Here is a 9,227-nt window from a genome sequence, read left to right as displayed (position 1 = left end):
AATGAAAAATTTTTTTAAACGGATAAATCCTGGCATATATATTTGTTGACCCAGTGTTGGCTTGTTTGCCATATGTCTTCTTAAATCCATGCCCTAAATCAAGGCAAACCTACATATGTTTCAACTTCCCATGAAGATTGCTGTAGGGAAGATAAGGTTGGGTGAAAAAATTTGACCTTGGAGAATTATTAGAGACTCTTTGATTTATCTGTGGTAAAATTTTAAAAAATCTTTCATCAACGGAAAGACTGTGAATGAGTTTTTCCCAGACATTGTAATAGAATCCGATCAGTGTATGAGAGACCCTTACAGTGAAGACGCCTATAGTCAGCCGTAAACACAAGTGACCTAAGAGACACAGTTAATGAGTCTCCTCAGCAGTAGCCTGAAACACCGTGGCACAAACCTTAAATGCCCTCAGGGTGACATAAATTATTGAGCCAGGAGGCCAGAGAGAATGCCTGTCTGAAGGCTTTTATCTTCCTTTTTGGGGGGAGGGGCTGAATTTTGTCCTCAGGTTCACCAGTAAGTGGTCCACAACCCCCCAGTCCCCACTCCAATATGTCCCTTGCCTAGCAGAATTTTGGGCAGCTCTTCTCAGTCATTATTCTGACTTTAAAAGTATCAGAAAATGCCATTCGTTTGCCTATTACACGAATCAGGGTCCTTACGACTTGTGATGTCAAAATGGGACCAAATCCATCTGGGCATTGATCTTGTTACTCAAGATTATCTTTATGTAATAAGGTATGATTTTCTGAAATTGCAAATGAGATCTGCATCGAAATGCATTGTCTTTTAGAAATGACATTTAAATAAATTTTTATTCAAATCAGCCATTGTTCACCCGTTATCTAATACAAGAATTTGTTTTGTATTTTGTCTTCTGAAGGTGAATAATGTGAAATGTTATTACTATGTAAGGGAGCCCTGTAATAAAACCCTGTGCCGCTTCCTTTAAAGAATAAATCAAAGTGTATTTACTGTCATTCGATCAACATTAGAAAAACTCATCTCCTGGCCCCAAGATTTTTTTGATAGGCTGCCACCGAAGAATGACTTAAAGTCTAGAATCTGTACTGTCCACCTTTGTGGACATAGGTATATCTGGAACCTGATTATAATTATGTCTTTCTCAGTTACCTACTTTCTTTCTTATACCATCATAGCTAAGCTAACATCTACTTTTTTTTTTTTTTTGCGGTACGTGGGCCTCTCAGTGTTGTGGCCTCTCCCGTTGCGGAGCACAGGCTCCGGACACGCAGGCTCAGCTTTGAACATTTAAGTTCTCAGTCTATTCAAGGTGGATAGTTGCACATGATGGGTGTGAACTGGGACCCCTTTTCATTCTCCCCTGCGCTGGGATAGCTTATTTTGAGCGCTTGATTTGTTTAGCAACCTTCCTTTCCACACTAATGTGTGACGCTGACTCTGTCCATCAGATTTCCCTACGTGCATGGGTATGTTCCTGGGCTCCGTTCCTTTGGTCTCTGTGACTTCTGCTGCATCAATGTATACTGTTCTCTGTTGCCCTTGTCTGTTAAGGCCATTCTGCAGATGTGAGAATCTAAAAGCATCCATCCTTCCATCTCTTAACTTGCAGCGGCTTGCCTTCTCCTGTGTTTGGTGATCTTTGTGAAAACATCCTTGACTTTAATCTGTGGGAATTTATCACAAGCCCAACTTAGGGAAACAGTCCTCCAGCGGAGCCCGTCTCTGCTTCTGTTGGTAGTCAGAGAGCCTGTGCAGGATGAGATTTTATTGTTTTTCTTTTCCTTTTTGATGTCACTCGCTAATATGATTCTATGTTGCTTTTGTTTGTTTGTCTTTGTAGTTGTTTTAGTATTTACAGTCACCGGTGTGTATGAGAGCCTACAATGTACAAAAATAAATATAATAAGATATTATGTCTTGGGTGTGTTGAACATTTAAAATATGATAGGTATTTTCAAACACGTGGTATACGCATTATCTCCTTTAATCCTTCTAACAACCAGATGAGATGACTGCAGTTTATGGGTGAGGAAATGGAGGCTTTGAGAAGTTAGGTTTAACTGGCCCAAGATCGTACAGCTATGTGAAGTTGGCATTTGCTTCAGAGCCGACGCTCCTAAGTATTATGCTGGGCTGCCCCAAAGGCAAACATGCATCACTAACACAGCCCCTGTGTCCTAATCTCAGCTCAATCTTATTAACTGTTCAAATGTGCTCATTGATATGACCATGTGTGACATTCTATATGACTAGTAAAAGCAGGAATTTCAATAAATGAAAACAGGAGTGTGACGTGCCCTGTTGGTTGCAGGAAATTTCTCTGATTCCTAAGAGCATATATTTTAAGATATCCAGTCTTCCTCCACATAGCCAAGTATTTCTAAGGAAGCTGACCCCATCATCTGATCCAGTGGGTCTGGAGGAGTCTAAGGAGTCCAGTGGTCAGAAGGCTAACCCTTGCCAAGGGTCGGTATGAAAAAAAAAGGTGGCCAAAATCAGGCCAGTGAACCACAGGAGAAAATCTTTCCAAGCATGAGAAGTTGTCCTTTCCTACTGACACAAGAGATGTAAAGGTAAACCCCTTTCCGCCACTAGTTACTATTGTCTCCAGGTGATATGTTACAGCCGTTTGTGATCACAAGAGGAAACCAACTATAGGATGAAGCCAAAAGCAGAGATAGTGGAATACAGACTCAGTGGAAAGTACTCATCAGACCTTACTGGGTACCCTACCCCCCCTTTTTTTTTCATTATGAGAAATAATACATTACCTTTTGATTGGTAAGCCAGAGTTTTACGATACTTGTTGCTAAATCCATTATATCTGATGAATGGTGGAAGGAATTTTATACGCGTATCGCTAAGTGAAAGAAACCAATCTGAAAAGTCTACATACTGAATGATAATAACTGTATGACATTCTGGAAGAGAAGAAAAAAAAAAACTATGGAGACAGTTAAGAGATTAGAGGTTGCCAGAGTTTCGGGCAGGGGAGGGTATATAGGCAGAGCACAGAGGACTTTCAGGGCAATGAAAATACTCTGTATGATACTATAGTATGACTACATGTCCTTATACATTTATCCAAACCCAAAGAATGTACAACACAAGACTAAACTTTAAGGTAAAACTATGGATTAGAGTGATTATGATGTGTCGATGTTGGTTCACCAATTACAACAAGTGTACCACTCTGCTGGAGGATGTTGATAATGGGAGAAACTATGCAAGTGCAGGAACAGGGGGCATATGGAAAACTATAACTTCTTAATTTTGCTGTTAACCTATAACTGCTCTAAAAAATTGTCTTAAAAATATCTTTTCAGACTTTGTAAAGTAAAATTTAAAAAAAGGAAAGATAGTAACAAAAGTTACTTAACTCTGGGAGTAGAGGTCAGAATGTTATTAAGGATGGGAATTTGGGAAGTTTTTTAAATTACTGGTAACATTTTATTAAGTTAATTAGTGCACACGCCAGTGGAGCAGCATCTCCTTGGAATTGAGACCCTTAGCACCATGTGTGCTATGGGTCTTATCCCCTCCTACTTTATTAAGAAGTATATTATAGGGTCATCTCTTCTTTCTCCTAGATGATCAACATTTCCCTTATAAATGTCCTTGTTCTGTAGTTTGGGATTGTGAAATATAGAGACTGTCTTATACATAAAATATGCATAGCACGTAACTTAGTGTGAAAGTTACTAAAGATGCTGTATTAATTGTTTCTTCATTTTCTGTATTGTATGATGGTTTGACACCTTCAAAAGCTTTCTGGCCAAAAGACAAACCCATTTCTTAAAGATAACAACGTGCTGAGCTGGGAGCACATTTTTCATGTGCAAACCAACCAATCCGAGTCTATGGCCTCAACCACTCCCTTATCTATTTCTCACAAAACAAGCTCCAAGTCATCCCTGGACCGGTACCACCAGCGAGACACCATCCTATAGCCCAGGCTTTCCTGTAATTATCCAAATCTAAACTCTTTACTCTGATTTGTCTTGCTTTTCTCACAGAAATCCCAATAAAGGCTATGAGCTGGAATTTCCCCTTGTTCCTGTCTTCTCCCACCTGACCCAAACCTGGTGCTTCCCCTGTGGCCCTGCATCTCATGTGATGGCTCTCTAGGACCTGTGTGTATAATCAACTCTTCCTTCTAAGCCTCATTCTTATTTCCTCCTGTGGCTGCCCTGACATTATCATACCATATCCAACATTCACATTCTTAGAACACATGTCAAATAAACATGTGTATAGTCTTGCATTTCCTAACAAATAAATCAAAATTCTTGATGCCTAAATGCCTACCTGTAGCTTCTACAGGGTTTCACTATTTTGTGTATTATGTACATAATATATAAATGTTTCTTTACCTTGTGCTCAAAATATGTTTTTTTAAGTGAGCTCAAAATTTTCACTAGTTTTTTAAATTGATGCTTAAATTTTCCCCACATTTGGGCAGACTTTTTAAACCTTCAAATATTACAAGGCTATTGGTTACAAAGAGCCAACTTCTGTGTACAGGTCAAAGCATCTACACAGAGAAGTTGAGTTTCTCCATGGAAATTCATGGGTTTTGTCAAACTTGTTTGCAAACCAATAGATTGTAAAATCAGTTCGGGATTACTTTTAGTTTGTCTGAGAAGCAACTGGTTAATCTAATGGATCTTAAATCAATGTCATTTTGTCGGAACAAAGGCCATGAAGGTGGGAGGAGAGGAGGAAGGGGCAAACTCTTTTCTTAAGCTTTTGACTTAGATCAAGTGTTACAAAAATAATGATAAGGAATGAACAGCCACCTAGTTTACTTTACATTAGTATACATTTGGCAGAATTGTCTAATATGGGTCCTGGTCTGATTGAATTGCATCCAGGAGGCTCTTAACATCCTTCCACATAAAAATCACCGTCAAGCTGCCAGAGTGTCCCCACCGACTTGTTTGGCAGCATGGAAATCTGTGGCCTCAGACATGCACCAACAAGAGCGTGGGCTCCCTGAGTTTGCAGGGACCTGATGTGTGCCTTCTGAGACAGCTCTTTTTTTTGTACAAAATTCCCCGATCTGCTTTAATGGTGAAAAAAAATAAGTTCCAACGAGGCACAGAGATGCTCATTTAGAATTCAAAGTCTTCGCCTGCCATGTCGAGAGCCCTCTGTGTCTTGTTGTAGATCTTCTCCACGGGCACCCCAAACCTCTTACACCAGGCGACACTGATCCGGGGGTCCAGGTAGTTGAGCTTGGACGTGCCCAGGGCCACCTGCTTGCTCTCCTCCTTGTCTGTGGCCTGCAAGCTCTGTCTCCCCAGCTGCTCCTCAAGTTTCTCCAGCAGCCGTCCCCTCTTCTCCAGGAAGCTCTTGGACCTGCTGTCCCCTCTGGATTTGTGGTCGGCCCTTGCCTTCTTCAGCTGTGCCTTGGCCTCGGCCACCTGCTTCTTCTTCGCCTCAATCTTCTACCGAAGAGTCTGCATCAACTGATCGAAGGTCTTGGGATTCGCCCGCTGATGGTTGCAGAGAACGGCAACGGCCCAATTTGCTCGGTTGTAAGACAGAATCTTAGCAGCTACGCTATCTTCAGCTCTGGTCAGCGCTCTCAGCTGGCCCTGCAGGGTGAGTGAGGCTGGCGTTGCGGGTCTGGAACACCTTGGCCGTCAGGCCATCCATCAGGTCCCGCAGGTGCTTGTTCAGACTGGCGGTGGTCAGTCTGTCAAAGAGCTCATCCCCAGGGCCTTTGTTCTCCATGAACAGCTACAGATTCTCGTACACCGGCTTCTCCACCCGCACTCTGTTGTAGTAGCGGATCGAGTCCTGTCCCAGGAAGTCCAATTCCACGACGTACGGGCAGCCATCGGCCTCTGGGTGCAGCTGGACGTGTTCCACGCGGAGGGAGCAGTCGCCCACCGTGTCAGCCGCGTCACCCTCCTCCGTCTCGTGCCCGGCTCGCAGCGCCAGCTTGTCGATGAAATAAAGGGCCACAGCGCGTCGTCTCGCCTTCATTTCTCGGGACTTCCAGTCGGCCCGGTACTGAGAACGGATCTCGCCCAGACTCCTTTCAAGCGCCGAGCCACTTCATACTTCTCCCAGTCTCTCTCCCCCTTCGGCTTGGAGCTGGGGTTCAGCATGGTGTACTTGATGGAGTTCTGCACGTTCTCTGTCCACGCCGCCAGCCACGTGACCGTGCAGTCGCACCGCACCTCCTTCCACCGGTGACCTACCGGAGGCTCGGGTACTTCGGAGTCCCTGCTGCAGTTGATGGTCACGTCCTCCGGCAGGACCCTCCTCTTCAGTATCCCCATCTTAATGGGGAACACCAGGCGACACTGATCCGGGGGTCCAGGTAGTTGAGCTTGGACGTGCCCAGGGCCACCTGCCGCGGCCCCGGAACAACCCAGGGGGCTCGGTCTTGAAATTGCCGATCTTCTCTCGGTGCCCGTCTAAGATACAGCTCTTTGACAGAGTCAGCCCAGTGCATTTTCCATGCGGGAAAAGTGTCGTTATACCATAGGAAACACGGTGAAAATATCTGAAGTTAGGGGTTCTGTGGGATCTGAGGATTGATTCTAAACTCTTAAGTTCCTAAATACACACAGTAGAGGGCCACGGTAGAGTTTTCACGAGTGGCAAGGGAAACGCAGCTTTCATTTCTGTGTGATATTGAAGCACTTATTGTATCAACTAGTATCAAACAAGCACAAAAGCTCAAACCTGTATCGAGTACCATGCGTCCAAAGGATGGCCAAAAAACATGGAGCGTACTAAAGAGCTTACCTAACTTCCATGACCAATAATTTAAAAACTAAAAATCTGACTTTCAGTGCCTATAAGGCTTTGTTTAAGAACGGGGTGAGGGATTCTGAGAAAGTGTCGGAGGAGACTGTACACCTTTCCTTTTCCCATTCCCACTCCTGCCTTTACTGCAAACCATGGCTAGCAGCCATGCTGAGCCCCAAGCACAGACCAGCTCTGCTTTCACCCAGAGATTCCAGTCCAGGACCCAGGGGACAGGAGGGGAAGCTAAATGCAGCTCAGGTTTGTACACTGAAGCCAAATAATTGGTGAGTTTGGCCAAGATTCAAGTTCATTCTGAAGCATTAAATCAAAGTGTTACAGGCTTGGTTCCAACATTTAGAACAGCCCAAGTAGTGAATTGCCAATCAGTTACCTTCCTCTCCCTCTAATCAATCTAATCTAGGTGACAGAAGCGAAGAAGTGCCAGGACCTGGCCTGAATGGCAAAAAATAAGCCAAAGAATTAGAACAGTAAATTTCATTGTTAACAACCCTTCTGAGTAAGGAGGAGGTATTGAAGAAGGAAAGGAATTAATCCAACAAAGAAGACACGTGGAGGAGAAAGGAAATACCCATTTCAGTGCAAAATTAGAGAATAAGAGCAGGAATAGGAAAAAAGGGGGGGAGTCTTAACACACCCCAAAAAGTTGGTCTAGATTGTAAGAGACATCTGATAGAGGGCTCTGAACTTGGGGGGGGGAAAAATGAACGGAGCAAGAGAAAACAGAAGAGACAAGAAACAAATTGGGGCAAAGGTGCATTCCCACAAGACACCACAAGTGGAAGCTGGCAGGAAGAGATCTCGAACAAAGGTGGTAGGTCCTGGCTGGGAAGAGGTCTGTGGTAGGCGTGAGGAAAAACTCTGAGAGCCAGAGACATGAACTCTTTGGTTTTTAAGCATCGAAAACAATGAAGTTATTACTTGGAGGAAAAAAATAATTTGTTAAATAGATCAATAGCTCTCAGTTCACCAGAGATAACACTGAACTACATCAAGGGGAAATAAATGTAAATTACACTTTCCAGATCAAGATAATTTTGATGAACAGAATTACAGTCTCTAGCACATCACACACAGACTTAGGAGAATATTCAATGAAATCTGAAAATTTTTATGCATAAATGGCAGATGTGAGGAAACTCGAATGCACTTTCTTTTTGCAAAACATAGATTGGACTGTCTTGATTATAGTGACACCAGCCTCCATTTAGTGCCTGCCAAGGAAGACTCCTTCATGGAAGAAAGTTTACTCTGCTGACACATGATGCAAAATGGGTTTTGGTCTAAGAGACAGAGAGGGATGGCTGCAGGTACCTGGAGAGGTGGAAAGGGGGTGATGACCTTCACTAATGAAAACGATGCAAAGACACAACACTATACCATTCAAGCTGCCCAAAGCAAAGACGAGTGACAATACTCAGTGAAAGCCAGTAACACACAAGCACACGACATACTACATGTTATTGCTCCAGGTGGAACATGACACTGTTAAACCTTTATGAGAAAACAAACATCAAATCAGTTCTTTTCCCTTTTCTCCATGTGGAAGTCCATTATTATCATTCATGAAGGCTGGAACTTTTTTTTTTTTTCTGACAGATTCTTCTACTCTCTTTCTAGAAAAGAACTGAACTCAGGGAACTGTACAGCCTTCTCCACAGATTCTAAATACTCCTGACTCCGTAGATTATCTTCTAGCAGCTGTGAGGAACGTAAAGCTTTTCCTAGAATATGGGGGAGGGAGGAATTCTGAAGCATACTCTAGGCAGTTTTTTCCGCAGCTCTCATGTGATTTTTAAGAGCCAGCCGGCCTGGAAAATGTTGAATTTGTTTGTAGGAAAGGTAAACACTGCCAAAGTCCACAAGTTCCTTCCTTAGGGGGCTGTAGAGAAAATTGGTCTACGGATTAAGACAGTTCAGACAACTTAGGCTGGAGTAGAAGTGAACCCCCTCGGCATGCAGGTCTTACCCCAGAACTGTATTAGAAGGCTGATAGATCTCTGTTGGAGTAATTACAAACTGTGTACTCGAGAGGTAAAGGAAATTAAAATTGATCTCGTCTATAAATATCTTAGACAAAGTGAGTGTTTTAAATGAATAAGTAGGCCAAGAGGCTTAGTGAATTGGGTTAAATGGTTCAGCCACACCGGCTAGATGGCTTGTTCTGGGTGTCTTAACTGTGATTAGACCAATATAAAATGGTTTCATAGGTGATTGGTTACAAGTCAACAAAAATGCTTTGATTAAAATGGAACAGCTAAACATTTTCTGCATGTCCTGTAATTAGGGCTGCTGGATACAAAGCAGGACACAGCTTCATTTGAATTTCAAATAAACAACAAATAATGTTTTTAGTATAAGCACGCCCTAAATATTGCTTGAGACATACTTGTACAAAAAGAATTATTCACTGTTTATCCAAAATTCAAATATAACTGTACATTCTC

The 9,227-nt window shown here is 42.9% G+C and overlaps 1 pseudogene; it reads right to left on the bottom strand.

The window, feature by feature from the left end:
- Positions 1-5,108: 5,108 nt before the first annotated feature.
- Positions 5,109-6,429, bottom strand: LOC136118785 (DNA topoisomerase I, mitochondrial-like; annotated as a pseudogene).
- Between the last annotated feature and the right edge of the window lie 2,798 nt (positions 6,430-9,227).

The sequence above is a fragment of the Phocoena phocoena genome, chromosome 2 (genome assembly GCF_963924675.1).
Source record: "Phocoena phocoena chromosome 2, mPhoPho1.1, whole genome shotgun sequence".
NCBI lineage: Eukaryota > Metazoa > Chordata > Mammalia > Artiodactyla > Phocoenidae > Phocoena > Phocoena phocoena.
This window is presented reverse-complemented; position numbering and strand designations above follow the sequence as displayed.